The sequence below is a fragment of the Bombyx mandarina genome, chromosome 20 (genome assembly GCF_030267445.1).
Source record: "Bombyx mandarina strain Sakado chromosome 20, ASM3026744v2".
NCBI lineage: Eukaryota > Metazoa > Arthropoda > Insecta > Lepidoptera > Bombycidae > Bombyx > Bombyx mandarina.
In genome coordinates this window covers 5,729,468-5,752,493 of record NC_143226.1, presented here as the reverse complement: position 1 = coordinate 5,752,493, position 23,026 = coordinate 5,729,468, and the positions used below count along the sequence as shown (strand labels likewise).

Here is a 23,026-nt window from a genome sequence, read left to right as displayed (position 1 = left end):
CATTTAAAATAATAGTCAAAACAACGTCTTAATATTACTAAAAGTCGTAACCACGACATATATGTATGTGTATGTATATTTTTATGTTATTTATGTGTGTAATAGTGTATGTATATAGTCTGATATATTATGTATTAGTGTTTTTATTTATTATTGTAACTATTATTGTTATTGTGTACAGTGTCAATAAGTAAATTGATTAGATTGTACTTTTCTACTCACCTATGTAAAGCTCACCTTCTTTAAGAACGGTTAGCTGGTGGATAACTCAACTGTTGAGTTAAGCTCGCCATTTTTATAACTTTTCGTAATTATTATATTGTTTTAACTGTGTGTGTACAATAAAGAATAAACATATTTATTTGGACATGTATATCGGCCGGTGGTCACATACGTACGCCTCAAATCGATAGGATCCACATCAATCGTCAATTGTATTGTGCGACGGCTGTTTCACCCCACCTAGGACGCGTGACTTGAACTAGCAGACATTCCCAGGTCGGTGAGGACCGCAAAAGGGGGTCAAGTGATTCAGTGGGGACTGTGCTATACCAACCAGGGTGCTATGATCGCCAAACGACATTTACTGGCGGTAGGATTTTTTTATTTACTGCTTAGGTAGGTGAACGAGCTCACGGCCACTTAAGTGGTTAACGTGAGACGGTTAACGTTAACCCACGATGATAATAATTAGATATGGTTGGGCGGCATGAACTCTTTTATTATTTTATTGCCTTGATGGCTGGATGAGCTCACAGACTACCTAGTGTCAAATGGTTACTGGAGCCCACAGAAATCTACAAAATGAATACCGCCACGTACCTTAAGATATGAGTTGTAAGGTCTCACTTTTAACAGTATAACGGCTGCTGCGCCCTTCTAACCGATACCCATTACTGCTTCACGGCGGAAATAGGCAGGGCGGTGATACCTACTCGTGCGAACTTACAAGGGGTCCTACCACCAGTAATTACGCAAATTATAATTTTGCGGGTTTGATTTGCGCGTAGGCAGCGGCTTGGCTCTGCTGTAGGCAGTGGCTTGGCTCTGCTCCTGGCATTGCTGAAGTTCATGGGCGACGGTAACCACTTACCATCAGGTGGGCCGTATGCTCGTCTGCCTACAAGGGCAATAAGAAAAATATTATTAAACGATGTTATTCCTTCACCGTGGAAATCAGTCGTGAACATTCGTCAAGTACGTATTTCATTAGAAACATTGGTACCCGCCTGCGGGATTCGAACACCGGTGCATCGCTTCAACACGAATGCACCGGACGTTTTATCCTTTAGGCCACGACTAAAATATGAATCAAAATTACCTGTTATATAGCAGCATTAAATTCATCTATTTGTGTTTGTTTGTTTGTTTAACGGGTCTTCTATATATTATAATAATAATAATAATAAATAATCACCATCCCCTACGACGAGGACCTCGTGCGGGCCGAGGCAGATAAAAAGACCAAATATTTGGACCTGGCGCACGAGTTGACCGACATGTGGAGGGTGGTATCTACAGAAATAATCCCGGTAGTTATGTCGGTGAATGGTTTGGTCCCTAAAAGCCTCTCAAAACATCTCGAGAGGCTTGGTCTCAACAAAAAGTCGGTGGTGGCCCAAATGCAAAAGGCAGTCTTGCTCGACAACGCCCGTATAGTTCGCCGGTTTCTCTCCCAATAGTCCCTAACGCTCCGGCCGATTGTTGCCCACCTCGCCGGAGTGTGTCCTGCCGTCTTCCCAGGCGTGGCAGTGTTTAATACACTATAATAATAATAAATATTTACTAACAATCACGCCACGTTAACTGGTCCCGTGGTAAGCTCGTACAGAACTTGTGGTACAGGTACCAGATAACGGAAATAAATGTAATATTTTTATTATACACATACATATATTTAATATACATGCATAACCCTGGAAAAGACATTTTTTATATTTATGATACAAATATCTTCCCTTGGCGGGATTCGAACCCGCAACCCCCTTGTGTAGTGACCATGTCACTTACCACTACACCAGACGGCCGTTAAATTATAAATTTAACCTAAACACTAATGTTAACGTTTTTTTTAATCTAAAAGCAAGCATAAGCCAACATTGATGCTCTGTAAATTATTTTCTTTTTAATCATTAAAGTCAGCCACGACCCGACCCGGTCCCCCTTAATTGGAATAGCATGATATAAAATGATAATAAATCAATAATTCAATTTATAATATCTTCTAAGGAAATCCTCTCGTCAAAAACGTAGGGTCGCAACCCTTTTTGTATACAGATAGGATCCCTAATATTCCTCAATCATCTCCCAACCCTTCGCAATTTCGAAGGGGGTCTCGATTTAAGAAGTCATTCATAAGGAATTAATCAAAATCTCGAACGGAGATTCAGGGGAACCGGCAACTTAATGACCGTAGCAACGCCAGAGTTTAGGGTAATTAAATTTAATACGTGTTTAATTTTCGATTATTCTGGCCCAGAGTTTAGCGGGAGTTTTGTGCTTTATTTGGCTCAGGAGTTTTCCTTCGACAGTCCTAGTGGAATGTTACACCACGAATTATTATTAATATATTATTATGTTTTTTATTTTTTTATTGCGTAGATGCGTGGAAGATCTCACAGCCCACCTGATGTTAAGTGGTTACTGCAATCCATAGACATCTACAACGTAAATGCGCCACACACCTTGAGATACAAGATCTAAGGTCTCAGTATAGCTACAACGGCTGCCCCACCCTTCAAACCGAACCGCATTACTGCTTCACGGCAGAAATAGGCGGGGCGGTGGTACCTACCCGTGCGGACTCACAAGAGGTCCTACCACCAGTAAAATTAAATTTTTAATTAATATTTGAGTGCGTAGCCGTGCGTTGTTGTGTAGCCGTTGTAACTACACTGAGACCTTAGAACTTGTATCTCAAGGTGGGTGGCGGCATTTACGTTTTAGATGTATATGGGCTCCGGCAACCACTTAACTACAGGTGGGCTGTGAGCTCGTCCACGCCTTTGAAGCAATAAAAAAAAGAATATACATATACCCATAAATAGTGTGTATACTAATATTAAAAATTATTCAAATCAAATCAAATCAAAAAAGTTTTATTCAACATAAATGAAAGTACATACTTGTTGAACGTCAAAAGAACTACCGCCAATTCACAAGAACTAGCCTCCGTTCTGAGAAGAATTGGCAAGAAACTCAGCGGGCATGTCTTTTTTTTTAATATTAGAATATTTTTTTTAATATTACATTATGTTTAAATATTCATTTTTACAATGAGTATTATAACATAACAATTATTACAATATTGAAATGCCCGGAGCGAGCAACTCATTCCCACTTTGTGCAATCTTCTAAAAAGTCTTCTTAAAAGTCTAGGTAGTCACGGACGAGACCGGTTCAAGAATGTTTCCGATTTTGTAACTGTAACATTAACAATAGACACAAGCAAGCATCTAATAATTCTTTTATTTCTCTTACAAAAGTCTCGCAATACTATGTCCGCTATTCCCCCTCAAATTGGACGACATTTAATATACTTCAACGCAATATCACCGTTGAGGGAAATTATTATTTTCTTGACATTCCTTCTACGTTTAGGAAATATTTCGGTTGTCTTTTTATTAATACTAGCGGTCCCGGAGCAGTCGTTATTCCACTATAATTAATTGAAATTATAAGTTTGTACACTATTATGATTGTATATTATACGTCTATAATAAAAAATTTCGCCAAGAATACACTATTAAAAATATTAACAAAGACAAACAATATTTAATCTATTCTCAATTTGACAACAGACGTCAAGAACAAAAGTTTGACAATAAATAGTATGCATGCGTGTGTGCGTCAAATACATGGTATGTAGTGTGTGTAATGTTTTTTTTAATGATTTAATGTATCTTTTATGCATTATTTAAAAAAAATTATTAGCATTGTGCACTTCTTCTCTATATTCTCTATAAGTGGAAAATTTCATACTCCTCCGTCCGCGCAATTTTCGTAAAAAGGGACAAAGTATTTGCTTCACGTATTAATATAAAATATAGACTAGTGTTCCCGGAGCAGTCGAAATTCGACTATAATTAATTGAAATCATAAGTTTGTACACTGTTATGATTCTATTGTCAAAGACTATTACAGTTCTATAATCACAGATTTCACCAAGACTGCACTTTAGACTAATATTAATAAAGACAAACAATATTAATCTATTGTCAATTTGACCACAGACTTTAAACAATAAGAAAAGTTTGACAATAAACAAATACTATGCATGCGTGTGTGTGTCAAATACATGGTACCTAGTGTGTGTAATGTTTTTTTTTATTGATTTAATGTATAATTTAAAAATAATATTATCATTCTGCACTCCTAAAAATCCATTTAATTCATTTATTACTGACCGAAAATTATTACTGTAAAATTACTTGGTAACGTTCACGCGCGAAAATTCATTTCTAACGTTAGAAACCACATTAATATTCAAAAGCGAAAGCTAACTAGAGCTTTCGTATTTGCTGCAAATATTTTAAATGAAAGTTCGTTCGATGCGGTTGTAAACTGTCGAAAACTCGAGAAGAAATGTTTTCGTTTCGATTTTGTTTGAACAAAGCTTTGATCCGTGGTTCAAAGTTGCATCCACTAAATGGCGTAACAGAAGGGCTTATATATTTTAATTAAGTAGCCTTTAGAAAGCTGTTAAAAGTTTACTAAAATCCTTCATTTTAATGTGCCCTCAAAACGTGAGAGTCTGTTTTTTAAAGGTAAGTCCTCTATAAAAAAAAAAGTCAAACAAAGTCCCGTGTAATACGAAACCGTGTTTTTATTTATTTATTGCATAGATGGATGGACGAGCTCACAGGCCACCTGGTGCTAAGTGGTTACCGGAGCCCATGGACATAACGTGAATACCGCCACCCACCTTGAGATATGAGGTCTAAATCTCAATTACGCAACACCACCGGATCGGAATCGTGATACACTGAGAAGATCCGGCGAGAACTTCAACCTACTCAATTTCTTGCCGCAAAAACCTTGGCGATTACTAGCGATATCTTGGCGATTACTAGCCAAGATATCGCCAAATTATCTACTGTTACTAGCCAAGATATCGCTAAGTTAGTCATCGCCAAGTAACCAAGCTATACACCCACAAATACGGGCCCAGAATTAATTATGGTGTATGAAACTTATTTCGTGTTCTAAGAAGAGACTAGTCGAGATAAAAGCGCCGCCACAAAGACATCAATGCGACGAACAGGTGACGCGGTCGTTCAAAATACATTAAGAGGTCCGTCTGTCTTGAACGACATAAAACATATTGTCTTTATGTTCATACTCAACATGAAAGCTTACTATGAAAAATATGTTTTAGGATCACAGGAAATTGATTCTTGTCGGTTTCGTAACAAAAGTTTTTTTACATGAAGGGGTTGTCAGCCCCTTGCATAACCCCCGAAATGCAGCAGGACCACACCCTACTTTGGTCAGTACTTTGGTACTTTGAGGCTTTTTGGTGAGCCAAATATTCTGGGGGAGATGAAGGCACGGAGGCTTGGATGGCTCGGACATGTAGTACGTATGGAGCAGGATCGGGCTGTGAAACGGGTGTACACGGGTGTACCGGAGGGACGCCGCCCCGTAGGGAGGCCCAAGTACCGCTGGTGTGACGCTGTGGAAGGAAATTTACGGGAGCTCCAAGTGTCGGACTGGCAAGGTGTTGCGCAGCGCCGGGATGAATGGCAAAGTTTATTGTCGGAGGCCAAGACCCACTTCGGGGTCATAGCGCCAACGCAGTAGTAGTAGTAGTAGTAGTAGGAAATTGATTCGCCCAAGGAAGAAGGCAATCCGCGTTCTCCCTGCGACTAAGCCGGAGTTAAAAAGGATGTGTGGTGTCGTGGGACACCGGATAGGAACGAAGTTCCTCATTATAAAAATATTAATTTTAAGTTCTATTCGAGGTATAAAGAAACTAATTATTCGGGTATACATTTTTTATTATGTTTTTTTTTATTGATAAAAATCAAATAAAAGCTACTTTACAAAGTTATCAACTTTATTTTATTTACAATGATTTACAAAAAATATATAATAATATAATATACAAAGAAACAGCTATTTATATGATAATAACCGTTATATGATAATAATAATAATAACCGTCATCACGGTAGACCATACATTAGACACTGTGTGGCGTCCTCCACACAGTGGCAGACATGCAAAAAAATCGTACGGTGTAATGTGCATAAACAAAACGTAAAAAGCTCGACTCGTACGACGGCCGGTCACGTCACCTCCCGCCCGCCAGTCCGCACCACGCTTTCGCTTGCGACGCATGTGACACTGCTATAATATTATAAACAATCGTTCTACCGCCAGTAAATATCTTTTTTCATTTTGAACTTATTACTAATTATCCACTTCTTCTTTCTGCTTTCCTGTGCTTGTGCTTCTTACCAAATACAAACTATTAACTGTTGGTGGAGTGTTTAATTTGGGATATACTCTAGAACACGCCGGGACAACCCCGTATCTCCCGCTACACGGACCACCACAACTGTATAGCCATCATACTAAGACTATACATATGTAAGCTCATATTCCAGAGCCAGTAAATAAATACACAGGTTGCAATAGTTCACTTAATACTTCTTTATTTGTAACTCCACTTGTACAATCTTAGATATCTGCTCACTACTCAATACACTGATTTCTGTCGTTTTTTCAGACTACCGCCTTTTTTATTATGTCACGTCCCCACTACTGCCATTGCTCCCACAAACAGTGTTGCTATTTAACAATCCGATAATTGCCTTAAGTTTAACATGATACATTTTATTATTTTTGTTTTAATTATTTTACAATAAACCTTACATTCGACCATCCTGACAACATGTATGTCCCCATACATGACCCAGGTGGTAACCTTACATTAGGCCAATATTTACTCAATTAGTCATCAGGTGTCCCTTCAAAGAAGTGTGCCTTTGTTGGTGCCAAATAAAATTTAACAGTAAATTACAGACATATGTAAATTCCTTCAAAACAGACTTTTCATTTGTTAAACTGCCTCAGCCAGTCAATTCTCAGTTGTGAGAAACTGCCTCAGCCAGTCAATTCTCAGTTGTGAAACTGCCTCAGCCAGTCAATTCTCAGTTGTGAAACTGCCTCAGCCAGTCAATTCTCAGTTGTGAAACTGCCTCAGCCAGTCAATTCTCAGTTGTGAAACTGCCTCAGCCAGTCAATTCTCAGTTGTGAAACTGCCTCAGCCAGTCAATTCTCAGTTGTGAAACTGCCTCAGCCAGTCAATTCTCAGTTGTGAAACTGCCTCAGCCAGTCAATTCTCAGTTGTGAAACTGCCTCAGCCAGTCAATTCTCAGTTGTGAAACTGCCTCAGCCAGTCAATTCTCAGTTGTGAAACTGCCTCAGCCAGTCAATTCTCAGTTGTGAAACTGCCTCAGCCAGTCAATTCTCAGTTGTGAAACTGCCTCAGCCAGTCAATTCTCAGTTTTGAAACTTCCTCGAGCCAGTCAATTCTCAGTTGTGAAACTTCCTCGAGCCAGTCAATTCTCAGTTGTGAAACTTCCTCGAACCAGTTCTCAATTGTGAAACTTCCTCGAACCAGTTCTCAATTGTGAAACTTCCTCGTACCAGTCGATTCTCAGTTGTGAAACTTCCTCGAACCAGTCAATTCTCAGTTGTGAAACTTCCTCGAGCCAGTCAATTCTCAGTTGTGAAACTTCCTCGAACCAGTTCTCAATTGTGAAACTTCCTCGAACCAGTTCTCAATTGTGAAACTTCCTCGTACCAGTCGATTCTCAGTTGTGAAACTTCCTCGAACCAGTCGATTCTCAGTTGTGAAACTTCCTCGAACCAGTCGATTCTCAGTTGTGAAACTTCCTCAAACCAGTCGATTCTCAGTTGTGAAACTTCCTCGTACCAGTCGATTCTCAGTTGTGAAACTTCCTCGAACCAGTCGATTCTCAGTTGTGAAACTTCCTCAAACCAGTCGATTCTCAGTTGTGAAACTTCCTCGAACCAGTCGATTCTCAGTTGTGAAACTTCCTCAAACCAGTAGATTCTCAGTTGTGAAACTTCCTCGAACCAGTCGATTCTCAGTTGTGAAACTTCCTCGAACCAGTCGATTCTCAGTTGTGAAGCTTCCTCGAACCAGTCGATTCTCAGTTGTGAAACTTCCTCGTACCAGTCGATTCTCAGTTGTGAAACTTCCTCGAACCAGTCGATTCTCAGTTGTGAAACTTCCTCGAACCAGTCGATTCTCAGTTGTGAAACTTCCTCAAACCAGTCGATTCTCAGTTGTGAAACTTCCTCGAACCAGTCGATTCTCAGTTGTGAAACTTCCTCAAACCAGTCGATTCTCAGTTGTGAAACTTCCTCAAACCAGTAGATTCTCAGTTGTGAAACTTCCTCGAACCAGTCGATTCTCAGTTGTGAAACTTCCTCGAACCAGTCGATTCTCAGTTGTGAAACTTCCTCGAACCAGTCGATTCTCAGTTGTGAAGCTTCCTCGAACCAGTCGATTCTCAGTTGTGAAACTTCCTCGTACCAGTCGATTCTCAGTTGTGAAACTTCCTCGAACCAGTCGATTCTCAGTTGTGAAACTTCCTCGAACCAGTCGATTCTCAGTTGTGAAACTTCCTCGAACCAGTCGATTCTCAGTTGTGAAACTTCCTCAAACCAGTCGATTCTCAGTTGTGAAACTTCCTCAAACCAGTAGATTCTCAGTTGTGAAACTTCCTCGAACCAGTCGATTCTCAGTTGTGAAACTTCCTCGAACCAGTCGATTCTCAGTTGTGAAGCTTCCTCGAACCAGTCGATTCTCAGTTGTGAAACTTCCTCGTACCAGTCGATTCTCAGTTGTGAAACTTCCTCGAACCAGTCGATTCTCAGTTGTGAAACTTCCTCGAACCAGTCGATTCTCAGTTGTGAAGCTTCCTCGAACCAGTCGATTCTCAGTTGTGAAACTTCCTCGAACCAGTCGATTCTCAGTTGTGAAACTTCCTCGTACCAGTCGATTCTCAGTTGTGAAACTTCCTCAAACCAGTCGATTCTCAGTTGTGAAACTTCCTCGTACCAGTCGATTCTCAGTTGTGAAACTTCCTCGAACCAGTCGATTCTCAGTTGTGAAACTTCCTCAAACCAGTCGATTCTCAGTTGTGAAACTTCCTCGAACCAGTCGATTCTCAGTTGTGAAACTTCCTCAAACCAGTAGATTCTCAGTTGTGAAACTTCCTCGAACCAGTCGATTCTCAGTTGTGAAACTTCCTCGAACCAGTCGATTCTCAGTTGTGAAGCTTCCTCGAACCAGTCGATTCTCAGTTGTGAAACTTCCTCGAACCAGTCGATTCTCAGTTGTGAAACTTCCTCGAACCAGTCGATTCTCAGTTGTGAAACTTCCTCGAACCAGTCGATTCTCAGTTGTGAAACTTCCTCAAACCAGTCGATTCTCAGTTGTGAAACTTCCTCGAACCAGTCGATTCTCAGTTGTGAAACTTCCTCAAACCAGTCGATTCTCAGTTGTGAAACTTCCTCAAACCAGTAGATTCTCAGTTGTGAAACTTCCTCGAACCAGTCGATTCTCAGTTGTGAAACTTCCTCGAACCAGTCGATTCTCAGTTGTGAAACTTCCTCGTACCAGTCGATTCTCAGTTGTGAAACTTCCTCAAACCAGTAGATTCTCAGTTGTGAAACTTCCTCGAACCAGTAGATTCTCAGTTGTGAAACTTCCTCGAACCAGTCGATTCTCAGTTGTGAAGCTTCCTCGAACCAGTCGATTCTCAGTTGTGAAACTTCCTCGAACCAGTCGATTCTCAGTTGTGAAGCTTCCTCGAACCAGTCGATTCTCAGTTGTGAAACTTCCTCGTACCAGTCGATTCTCAGTTGTGAAACTTCCTCGAACCAGTCGATTCTCAGTTGTGAAGCTTCCTCGAACCAGTCGATTCTCAGTTGTGAAACTTCCTCGTACCAGTCGATTCTCAGTTGTGAAACTTCCTCGAACCAGTCGATTCTCAGTTGTGAAGCTTCCTCGAACCAGTCGATTCTCAGTTGTGAAACTTCCTCGAACCAGTCGATTCTCAGTTGTGAAACTTCCTCAAACCAGTCGATTCTCAGTTGTGAAACTTCCTCAAACCAGTAGATTCTCAGTTGTGAAACTTCCTCGAACCAGTCGATTCTCAGTTGTGAAACTTCCTCGAACCAGTCGATTCTCAGTTGTGAAGCTTCCTCGAACCAGTCGATTCTCAGTTGTGAAACTTCCTCAAACCAGTCGATTCTCAGTTGTGAAACTTCCTCGTACCAGTCGATTCTCAGTTGTGAAACTTCCTCGAACCAGTCGATTCTCAGTTGTGAAACTTCCTCGTACCAGTCGATTCTCAGTTGTGAAACTTCCTCAAACCAGTCGATTCTCAGTTGTGAAACTTCCTCGTACCAGTCGATTCTCAGTTGTGAAACTTCCTCGAACCAGTCGATTCTCAGTTGTGAAACTTCCTCAAACCAGTCGATTCTCAGTTGTGAAACTTCCTCGTACCAGTCGATTCTCAGTTGTGAAACTTCCTCGAACCAGTCGATTCTCAGTTGTGAAACTTCCTCGTACCAGTCGATTCTCAGTTGTGAAACTTCCTCAAACCAGTCGATTCTCAGTTGTGAAACTTCCTCGTACCAGTCGATTCTCAGTTGTGAAACTTCCTCGAACCAGTCGATTCTCAGTTGTGAAACTTCCTCGAACCAGTCGATTCTCAGTTGTGAAACTTCCTCGAACCAGTCGATTCTCCGTTATGAAACTCCTTCCGACCAGTCAATTCGCAATTGTGAAACTCCTTCACACCAGTCAATTCTCAATTGTGAAACTCCTTCGAACCAGTTAATTCTCAATTGTGAAATTCCTTCGAACTAGTCAATTCTCAATGACTTTAAACACACTAGACCAATCAATTGCAAGGACTTCGTGAAATAAAATATAACAAACTGAACCAATCAATTCTCAGCTGTAGTATTTCTTGTTTTGCTTTGAACCAATCAATTCTCAAGAACTTTATGAAATAGTACCAACTGAACCAATCAATTCTCTATGAAATAGTACCAACTAAACCAATCAATTCTCAGCTGTAGCATATCTTGTTTTGCCTTGAACCATTCAATTCTCAAGAACTTTATGAAATAGTACCAACTGAACCAATCAATTCTCAGCTGTAGCATTACTTGTTTTGCCTTGAACCAATCAATTCTTAAGGACTTCATGAAATATAAGTAACTGAACCAATCAATTCTCAGCTATAGTATTTCTTGTTTGCCTTGTAGGTACCAATTAATTCTCAAGGACTTTATGAAATACACAAACTGAACCAATCAATTCTCAGCTGTAGTATTTCCTATTTTGCCTTGAATCAATCTATTCTCAAGGACTTTCTGGTCAAGGTGCGAACCAATCCATTCTCGCTCCTGACCTGTAAATAAAATAATACTGCAGCATAATTTCTTCATCAAATTAATTGTATACATAATAACAATTTAAGCATAATAATAATATGTTTATGTACATATATTAACTGAGAAATACTGATATCTTAGTAATATATTCTAGACTATAATCGATCATTACTAATACTATTATTCAGTGTCGGTTGCATCGTGATCAGTATCAAGTTCATTAATAAGAAGATCAAGTGACGCGATATGTATCCATTGCTGCATACGATCGTATGCAAAAGTAGTTTTGCGCTTATTTTTCATCCCTTCAAATCCAGGGATCGTTTATCCTATAATGATCATCACCTAGCACTTAAGGTTCTTGAAAGGGCCTTCGTAGTAGGGCACAAGCTTTGTGTCTTTTAAAAGAAGATTTTAATACTTTCAAGAGTTCTCCCTTGTTGTAATTTCGAGCCGGTTTCCTATTCCTATCGTAATAATGTTTTGTTTTCTATCCTTTCCTTAACTTGTTTCCGTATAGAAATAAGATCAGTCAGTCTCTCTAGGCACTCTTCATTTAAGGCCGGATTAATTTCACTATTCATTTTCATACCGAACATGACTTCCATTGTTGTCCTATCAGTAGTCTTCTGTACAGTATTACTTAAACCCCATTTATTATTCCTAACTTCTTATTCCAATCCTTCTCATCGCTTTTAAATTTTGTGCAGTTAATGAGTCTAAAATCATGCAGTTATACCATTTGTGATCGTGGACTGGAATTTAAAATTTGTTAGATACCTTTATTAAGACAAAATTTCTTGAATAGTTGAGATGTGAAAAAAAACTTTCCTTATCACTAACGTGCCTATCTGGGTCACTGAAAGTATAAAATATCTCTTCAAGCATATAATGACGTTCTGCGCCTTCGTGCACAGATTTAATAAATACAAACTTTGTAAAGGAACCTGCTATAACCAAAATGTTCGTATAGCCCCGTTTTGACCTTATGAAGAACCCAACATGATCAAGGTGAAGCGTGTGAAAAGGAATGTCGAACTTCAAAATAGGATGTAACAATCCTTGCCGTGCATGCGATGTATGCCTCGCGTAAGCGTACTCAATACACGCGCTTACGCAAAAAGAGTCATTTTCACAAACCAATAATTCCGCCTAATTCTTCTACTTCGTCATGGTTCAACTTACAATTTTGCCATTGAGTACCTTTTAGTACCACCCATCGAACATCTTGTTAAACTTTGTTTAAATACCTAAAAAGCTTATTATTTACATTATTAAAATATTTAGTGATGAACTAGGAAAAAATATGGGTGTAGCGCTGAATGATCTGTGTTTGGGACAATCTGTCATAAATTATTGTATGCCTGGGGCTTCATGTACCCACATACTTAATAAAATTTTAAATGTGACTCATTGCCCTAACACAACAATAATTATAATGATTGGGAGAAGGGGAAATGCAGATATAAGAGATATAAAATATCAAATAAATCAATTATTAACACTACAGGTGAAAAAGATCATCATGTTTGCATTTCCATTTATTCAGAGTATGCCAGCAGAAAATAAAATAAGACATAGCATTAATGATTTCATGCAAACAGTTTCTAATGTAAATAATTATTATGTCATGACACCATGCAAATCAGAAAATACATTCTATACTATTGACATTAATTGCATGATAAAAAATAAATGTATTATTATGACAAAACCTAACAAATACTATTTAGGTAGCTACAATTTTAGACAAGTAGCAAACTCGCTACATTATTTTTTACATATTTATCTAGCCATGAATTTGGCTAATCAACCTACTGCTTCTTTTGAGCAGGAAAAAAATATGACATTTATTAATTTGGAATCCGTTCCAAGTAATTTAAATTAAATCCTAAGACAACAGAGTTTACCTCTTGCAGTAAACATGATTTATTTGGACACAACCCTTCAACCAATAATCTTTCTTTGAAAACAACTGTGATCAACCTGGTGCATCAGAACTTACAAGGTTTGATGGGTAAAGAACTTGAAATTGATTTGTTCCTAGATTTTAATAAAGTCAATGTTCTATGTGTAACTGAACATTGGCTTAAAAAATATGAATTAAATTGTAATTTTAAAAATCACCAGGTTGTGAGTTCCTTCTGCAGAGAGAATGCTATACGAGGTGGCTCACTGATCATTGTTAATAAAGATTATAAATGTAAGGAACGTAGAGACATTGTGAGCCTCTCTGTGGAACGGATTATTGAAATGGCCTGTGTAGAGCTTGAGCGATTCATTGTTGTAAGTGTGTACAGACCTCCTGATGCGTTATATGATTCTTTTGAAAATATTTTGGAAAATGTATTGCTAAAGCTTTCTGTCTCTAATAAACAAATTTTTGTATGTGGTGATTATAATATCAATCTTTTAGAAAACACAAATACCACTATTAGATTCAGAACATTGTTAAAGTCATATAACCTCCCAAACTTATTTCTAGAGCCTACTAGGACAACGACCACATCGGCAACATGTTTAGATAACATATTTACAAATGTAACACCGATTAACAAAAAAATTATTAATCAATTAACATCAGACCATAGTGGACAATTTGTGTCTTTTGAATCTATTATGAATTCTAAAGATAAAAATACTCTTGTGATTGTTCCTATTAATAAAAAACGAATTGAGAAGTTTAGAAATAATATTAAGCAAGAACATTCAGAAATTATTTATAACAAAAACCCAAATTTATCATACCAGAATATGTTTGAGAGAATTAATATGGTCTTTACTGATGTATTTATTCCTAAAACTGTAACATTAAAAAACAAAACGGTGTTCAGCGAGTGGGCCACCACCGGAGTGTACAAAAGTAGAAAAAAATTGTATGATCTGTACTCTGAAAAAGCTTATAATAATGATGAAACATTTCATCAATATGTCAGGAACTATTCCAAACTATTTAGAAAAGTTTGTTTAGCGGCAAAATCTTTACATTTAAGTGATTTAATCAAAAATGCCCCTGACAAGATAAAGATGACTTGGAACATCATTGGTAGAGAAAGTGGAAAAGTCAGAAATAGCCATCAAGAATTCTCGTTAAAAATAGACGATAAATTGGTAACTAGTCATGAAGATGTGGCTAATGCTTTTGAAAAGTTTTTCTCTGACATTCCAGTTTCAACTACCACATCTCTAAATTCATCCCCCACAGCAGCTGAAATATTATTGCATAACCATGTCAAGAAATGCAATGAAATTTTTAAATTTAAGAAAATTAATTCAAACAATATAATAAAAAGTTTTAATAGCCTTAATGTAAAAAATACAGCTGACTTGTGGGGAATATCAGTAAAGGTTTTGAAGTCTGTAATAGACATTATTGCTTCTCATCTTGTTAGTATTTTTAATGATTGTATTAAGTGTGGTGTATTTCCTGACTTAATGAAACATAGTAAAGTGATTCCTCTTTTTAAATCTGGTAGTACTGATGACCCCTCTAACTATAGACCTATTTCAGTACTCCCTACGTTGAGTAAAATCTTTGAAAAAATTATTTTGACACAACTTTTAGAACATTTCAATTCAAATAACCTGCTTCATAATAAACAATTCGGGTTTACAAGGGGTCGCTCTACAACTGATGCAGGTGCTTATCTAATCAAAAATATATTTCAATCTTGGGAGGAATCGCATGATTGTCTTGGAATTTTCTGTGACTTATCCAAAGCATTTGACTGTGTTGAACATGAAACATTGGTGAGGAAACTACATCACTATGGTATTAGGGATGGTGCATTGGAACTTATTACTTCCTATTTATCAGGAAGGATACAAACAGTAGATGTGAAAGGAAATAGATCTTCAGGCACCACGTTGAAAATGGGTGTACCTCAGGGTTCCATTTTGGGTCCTTTTTTATTTCTAATATATATAAACGATTTGCCTAGTTTTATTGAGTCCCGACACGAGGTCGTATTATTCGCAGATGATACATCTTTATTATTTAAAATTAAACGACAATTACAAGTCTATGACGAAGTGAATGATGCGATTTCGTGTGTGGTTCATTGGTTCCGTATCAATAACCTATTATTGAATAGTAAGAAAACGAAATGTATTAAATTTACTTTAAAATGTATTAAATCATCTTTAAATGTGAGACAAGTAGATAGTAATGTAATTGTTTCTGAGGAATCATTGGAGCTTGTTGAGTCAACCGTATTTCTTGGTATAACAGTGGACTCCAAACTGCAGTGGGGACCTCATATTCATAAATTGGCGAGTAAGCTTAGCTCTGCAGCATACGCAGTAAAAAAAATTAGAATGTTAACAAATGCGGACACGGCTCGTTTAGTTTACTTTAGTTACTTCCACAGTGTCATGTCCTATGGCATTTTGCTATGGGGCAATGCGGCCGATGTAGAAATGATATTTATTCTGCAGAAAAGAGCTATACGTGCTATTTATAACATGCACTCAAGGGAATCCCTGAGGGAAAAATTTAAAGAAATTAAAGTTCTCACTATGCCATCCCAGTACATCTTTGAAAATTTGATGTATGTTCGTAAACATATTGAGGAGTTTCCTAAGATGTCGGACATACATAATAAAAATACTAGGAACAAACACAAGCTTGTTGTGCCGATGAGTAGGTTACATAAGATACGAAATTCATTCGGGTGTTTGTCTGTGCGCCTGTACAACAAAATCCCACAAGATGTTCAGAACCTACATATACATAGGTTTAAGAAAACTATTAAAGAACATCTGTGCAATAAAGCTTACTATAAAGTCAATGATTATCTAGAAGATTGCACAAAGTGGGAATGAGTTGCTCGCTCCGGGAATTTCAATATTGTAAAATTGTTATGTTATAATTACTTATTGTAATATGAATATTTAAAAAAATAATAATATTTAAAATAAAAATAAAAATCTAATATTTAAAAAAAAAAAAAAAAAACATGCCCGCTGAGTTTCTTGCCAATTCTTCTCAGGACGGAGGCTAATTCTTGTGAATTGGCGGTAATTCTTTTGACGTTCAACAAGTATGTACTTTCATTTATGTTGAATAAAACTTTTTTGATTTGATAAAACTTTTTTGATTTGATTTGATTTGATTTATTGCGAATGATAAAGAACAATTACGCCACGCTAACTGGTCCCGTGATAAGTTCGCAAAGAACTTGTGTTATAGGTACCAGATATCGGAAACAAATGCAAGATTCCTATTATACACATACACACATTTAATATACATCCATAACCCTGGAAAATACATTAATATTTATCATACAAATATCCTCCCTTGGCGGGACTCGAACCCGCGACCCCCAGTGCAGTGACCATGTCACTTACCACTACACCAGACGGACGTTATATAAAGTATAATATATAAAGTATGTCTCTATTCTACCTAAGTCCGCGTCACCTAACTGAAGAGTTAATAACCAGTCTTTATCATTAATGGTTAAACAGTCGGTGTGTGTGTGTGTGTGTGTGTGTGTGTGTGTGTGTGCAATAGTTAATTTTCTTCCGGGACAGGATTACGCGACATCGCATTGACGTGTGCCGTTCTGGTCCCTGCCCTATACTTAACTCACAGCTAAAATCTTGAATCAAGAGCCACCATCTAGCGATCCGAGGAATTAGATCTCTTTTTGAAAGGTAGAACGTAATGCACTACAATCAGTCGCGATCTTGAATGCCTTCCTTAGTAAATAAGCCCTAAACTTCTTGAGTGAACACATAACAGCTAATGTCTCTAGTTCATATGAATGGATAACCCTTTCTTCTGGAGAAGTTTGAAGACTGTAGAATGCTACTGGTTGGAATTTCCTGGAATACGCTGTAATAGAATTCCTCCAACTCCTAATTTGCTAGCATCTGAATGAAGCTTATATGTTCTGCGTTTGGATTAAGACCGGCCTATCAACGAGACTTTCTCAGTTCTAGAAACGCATGTTCCTGTGCCTGCGAACATTCCCAGACATTAAGTTTGTTCAGGGGGTGTGCGACTAACGCAAAACTTCAGACCGTGTAAGTTTCCAGGACGCGGAAAGTCAATGACGTACTGTATTTTAGTCGAACGCCTTCCGCACTAACCTCACAACCCAAATATTCGATGTTGTTCTACAAGAAACTACACTTTGCAAGGCTTAATGTCAACTTCTAACCTGTCTAGACATTGTTTTGTGGATTCTCCTTTTTCTTACGTAGGTACTAAAATTATTGGACTCACAAATTCTGATGTAGATTCCCTAAGTATGCCAGCCTCCAACACCTCATTTACCCTTCCGCGTGCTTTATCCTTCTCAGAATTTATCTCGGTCAGTGACTGCTGTACCAAGTAATAACTGGTTCTTATCAATTAAGTTATCACTCATTACCTTATGGGCCTGATTCGAAACTATCGGTGAGAATTATTTAGTTAATCTATTTATAACCTTAATCGCTTCGGTTCGAAAAATTATATTATTTTCGTGTAATAGAGTGTAATAGGCAGCGTATTGATACTGGTGTGACAGTCTCATATAACTGCCCATTTTTTAACTAGGTAAATGCCTCCACTAATAATGGCTTCGTTGTTTAATTTTGCCACTTATCTATTAGTTATTAGCACATAACCCATATGCTGTACTAATACACAATATAACGCTGACACTTCCGAACAGCTAGCTGAAGGTGACTTAGTATTTTTAATATTTTCCTCGAACAAACAGCAATTCAGAATCTACATTTAAAAACCTCAAAGTAGTTGAATCTTTATAAAAACTAGCTGACCCGGCATGCTTTGTAGTGCCTCAATCGATAAATAAAAGACCTAAACTTTTGTCTATACTTCTATACTAATATTATAAAGAGGAAAGATTTGTTTGTTTGTTTGTTTGTTTCGAATAGGCTCCGAAACTACTGGACCGATTTGAAAATTCTTTTTCCATTAGAAGCCGACATTGTCCCTGATGAACATATGCTACTTTTTTTTATTTATTTTTTTATTTTATTTTTTTGGTTTCATGTGTATTAATGTTTCCGAAGCGAAGCGAGGGCGGGTCGCTAGTATAAAATAAACTTAAAACAACCACCGTCCGTCCGACGGGGGACATATCAAAGGAAAAACAAAATTGTTATTTTTATTTAATTCCGACCATTTCTATATTTATCTACCTTTTAAACCTTCCCTGGACTTCCACAAATAATTCAAGACCAAAATTAGCCAAATCGGTCCAGCCGTTCTCGAGTTTTAGTGAGACTAACGAACAGCAATTCATTTTTATATATAGAGATTATATGAGGTTGTTTAGTAAAATATTTACCAATTAACAAAGACTCATCTAACATTCATGATGATCATAAATTAATCTACAAATCACTAGCACGAACGCCATCAATCTCGAGATGTTGTTGATGAAGTTTGCTCCCGGGTAACTTTGTTAGCTTATTACCAAAGCCTTTCATGATGGTTTGTATATTGTCATGAATTTGCCTAATCTGTGCGCTATAGATATTATAATGAGGGTCATTTCAAAATCCACGAGCGACTCAAAGACCATACCGTTAATATAAACTTTCTTTTCTTTTTAGAACTTGATTCGCTGTCAGAGGCATTTTTATTTTTTCAATTGCGATCGTTGTTGATCATTATCCGTGTCCCTATAACTCATTAGAAACTGTAAAAGCCTTTCTGGAAGAGAGCAGCGCAAAGCTAAGGCACTAGACTTCATAGTCCTGTCACTAATTCAGTGAATTATGCAATCGACAGCGCGCTTACCAGAAATACCACATGGGTTTAACAGAGACAGTTTTTCATAATAGTATTTCTCTATAGGTTCATTAAGCTTGCTTCTTCATCTCAACATGTCTACGAAGCACTGGCCATAATTTGTTCGTAAGGTTTATAGTAAGTGTAGAAAAGTGTATAGTGGTGGTATCGTCCCAACCATAAACCGACGCGCCTTCATTAATTTCACACATTTCCTGTGATATTTTATTAATCATCGATGTGTTCTGCGCTAACGATTGAGATTCGGGACAGTGCTTAATAGACTATTGTTTTGACAACAAACATCATTGGTAGAAAAGGAAGGACTACGTGACCTGATGTGTTGCACGGCGTTCATGGTTGACGTTTGCATACCGCCCGTAGTCACTTCGGCGCGTCTCTGTAGCTGCACGAAGAGAGGTCGCACGTGGCCTCTCGGTTGAAGAGCGCCGTGTAATTCTCTTTCATCGCTGTAAAATGTCCCGCTCTTGCTGCAGCTCTTGTTCTAGTCGCTGGATACGTTCTTGGTACAGTTCCAGCTCCCGGGCCCGGCTGCACGTGCGAGAGCTGCTGCCACGATTACGAGATCGGCTGGGACCCGCTTCACCTCTGCTTCCTTTACGGCTGCGCGAGGGTGTCATCAAACGATTGTCGATTCATGTTCTGGAACTTGCAGACGTTGCAAAATGTTATTTTAAATTGAACGTGAATAATATGAACAACGTTCAACCTATACTAATATGATAGAGAGAGGACAATTGTTTGTCTATAAATTCTCAGTCATCGGACCCATATCAACATTATTTCACCTACCCCAAATGAAAATATCAATGAAAAGCATGGGCAGCATTTTATCGACGGACTATGCGAGCGGGGCACCGAGCAAAAATTAGTAGAATGAGAACTACCTATATAAAGTTCGTAACTAGTTATGCTTTATACATTGAATTCGTGGTTGAAACACAAATTCAAATGAACACACCTAAAATAAAAGGTGATATTAAAGAATATGTACATACGTGTACACAACATATTATATACGCATCATAAAACTCAATGCGATATGGTCGCTGTTATTAATAACATAAATTACAATGTTATTTTGGTTGTATTCTAGCTCAACAAACATTTGAACGTTGAGTTATAATGAAACACGTGACATAACCATAACATCAGATAGTTTTTAGTTCTCAGTTATTAAAATAGTAAAGAAGATGCCACAATCATGGCGTATCACTTTATTCCGGGCTAAACTTTGAAGCTACCTCCGTAGTCAGCGCGGTTCTAATTCATTTTCTATACTTTTTTTTTTTTTTTTTGCGAAATATAAAGTGACGGCCAATTAACAAGAAACTCAAGAATGTACTTACGTGAGGCGATCCCTCTTCTGAGATGTAAGCTCATATTCCAGAGCCAGTAAATAAATACACAGGTTGCAATAGTTCACTTAATACTTCTTTATTTGTAACTCCACTTGTACAATCTTAGATATCTGCTCACTACTCAATACACTGATTTCTGTCGTTTTTTCAGACTACCGCCTTTTTTATTATGTCACGTCCCCACTACTGCCATTGCTCCCACAAACAGTGTTGCTATTTAACAATCCGATAATTGCCTTAAGTTTAACATGATACATTTTATTATTTTTGTTTTAATTATTTTACAATAAACCTTACACATAAATAATAAAAATCTTACGTTACGGACGTTTTTGTCCAATTGAGGTACTCCTCCGCATCGTCCCATAAGGAACTTCTTTCCAAAAACTAAAAACTTTTCTATATAAAAGAGCACGAAGCAGTCAATTTAAATATAACCCTACTTGGAGCTATATTGGGATAACTTTATAACTGTGCTCAACTTAAACTTGAGAACAACTTAACATGTCAAGCGCCAGCACTCTCGGCCGACACGAAAGGCACTTAATTGTATAACGGCCATACTTAACTAAATTGCGCGCTTCGATAACTTAAAGCCCCCATGAGGTTGGACTTAGCGAAGTACTGTATTTATGGGTAATAAATTAATGGGTAAATCAATGGACGCTAACTTTTAACTAAATTACATATACAATACCTTTACATACATTCTGCTTATTGGTAAGGCAAATATTGTCAAGTGGTTGTTGAAAATTGGGTATGCTGTTCTATTGACTTAAGTAGGCAAACCCAATTTACCTCCCACCCGGGGGCGATTTCCAGATTCTGAACGGGAAATAAGCTCAAAGTACTAATTTCATTGTGCTTGTTACACGTGACAGTTTGTCTTTTATGCTTAGTGGATATAAGATCCAAAAGTCTTGAACATCGTGAATTCCGGCACCAATCTTGCAAACGCAAACCAATTGCAAACCAATCTTGGTAACCCAGATATCGTGATCTAAGAGGGTGCCCAGGGTAATGAATGGAATGGATCAGCGATACGCTGCCTATTTCTGGTGTAAAATTGTAATTCCCTTAAGCAACTAAACAAGTTAGGTCTCCTTTAGAGGCGCTTGGGCAGTTGTATGCAAAGCTCCCCCTTCTGGCTGAGCCTATGCTCCCCCACCTGTTTTAATGAAACTGGAAAGGCCTTCGGGCCACCACTAATTTCCTTCCATTCTAAAAATAAACAAATTTCCGTAAATAATCCGTTAACCATCTTAACCGTGTAGAACCTTGACAAGACCAGACTTCTCTTTTGAATGTCGCAGCCGTCGTTTTAACCACTCAACAAAGGCCCTACCGAATCGTTGTAATGGAATTTCGAAAAACTAAAGCAATAGATAGATCCCTTGACGTTTCACGGAACGTAAGCCTCCGTGTTATCTTAGGACGCAAAAATACTCGAAAACACAATACACAGTATATAATATGAGCGGTGGTGTCGGTCTGCAGCCGATCCTAAATAAACTTCCACTGTAATAAAGTGGGGTGAGTTCACGGAATCATATATCACGATTTCTTTACGAGGAATTATTGACGTGGCGAAGTTTGTATCAGTTATTTTCGTTCAGAATTTTGTATGTCATTAAATGACTGACTCGATACTGCAGTAGCTAGCGGCCCTGACTTAGGGTCGTGAGTTCGATACCCACACTGGGCAAATATTGTGTGATGAACAGGTTTGTTTGGTCTTCGTCTGGGTGTTTATATACTATACTGGGTATACTTATATATTATACTGGGTATTAGGTGACAGCTTCCCCAAACGAAGACAGATGATAGTACTAATGACACCTTTGATGATGGGACGGAAAAAAATCGATCTTGATTTAAAAAAAAATACATATTTTTAAAACGTTTTATTAGCATTATTTACGCTACATCATGTTGGTACAGCTAAATGAGACGATAGTTTCATAAAAAATACATTACTTTACTATAAAAAAAAACCAGCAATGAAACACAAAATCAAAAACAGCTGATTCTCGGATCAACGAACCCACGGGCGTGGCGTTTCTTTTACACGCACACCGGCGTGACTGACGGCTGACGAGCATACGGCCTACTTGATGGTGAGTGATGATCGTCGCCCATAGACTTCAACAATGACAAGGACAGAGCCAAGTCGCTGCTACCGATCCTGTCATATCACTGGGTTATAAAATAGCCATCGTCATTTAGGTAGACGACCCATCTGAGGGTATATAGTCACAGTCGCTCGTGGACACCAGCAATGCTAGGAGCACAGCCAAGACGCTAACTATTATATTATTTCATATTCCCCTTCACAGCCATGTCTCCAAAAAGTCACACCTATCCGACACCACGAGAAAGAAACAAGGAATAACAAACAAACCAATCTCGCATTTATAACGCATCAATTAATATTCGA

General features: G+C 38.0%; 1 protein-coding gene and 1 pseudogene across 8 annotated transcripts in view; one reads left to right on the top strand and one right to left on the bottom strand.

The window, feature by feature from the left end:
• Positions 1–23,026, top strand: part of LOC114247861 (uncharacterized) — a 276,472-nt gene that overhangs the window by 134,512 nt on the left and 118,934 nt on the right. The window lies entirely within an intron of this gene.
• On the bottom strand, positions 18,501–19,944 carry LOC149500709 (uncharacterized; annotated as a pseudogene).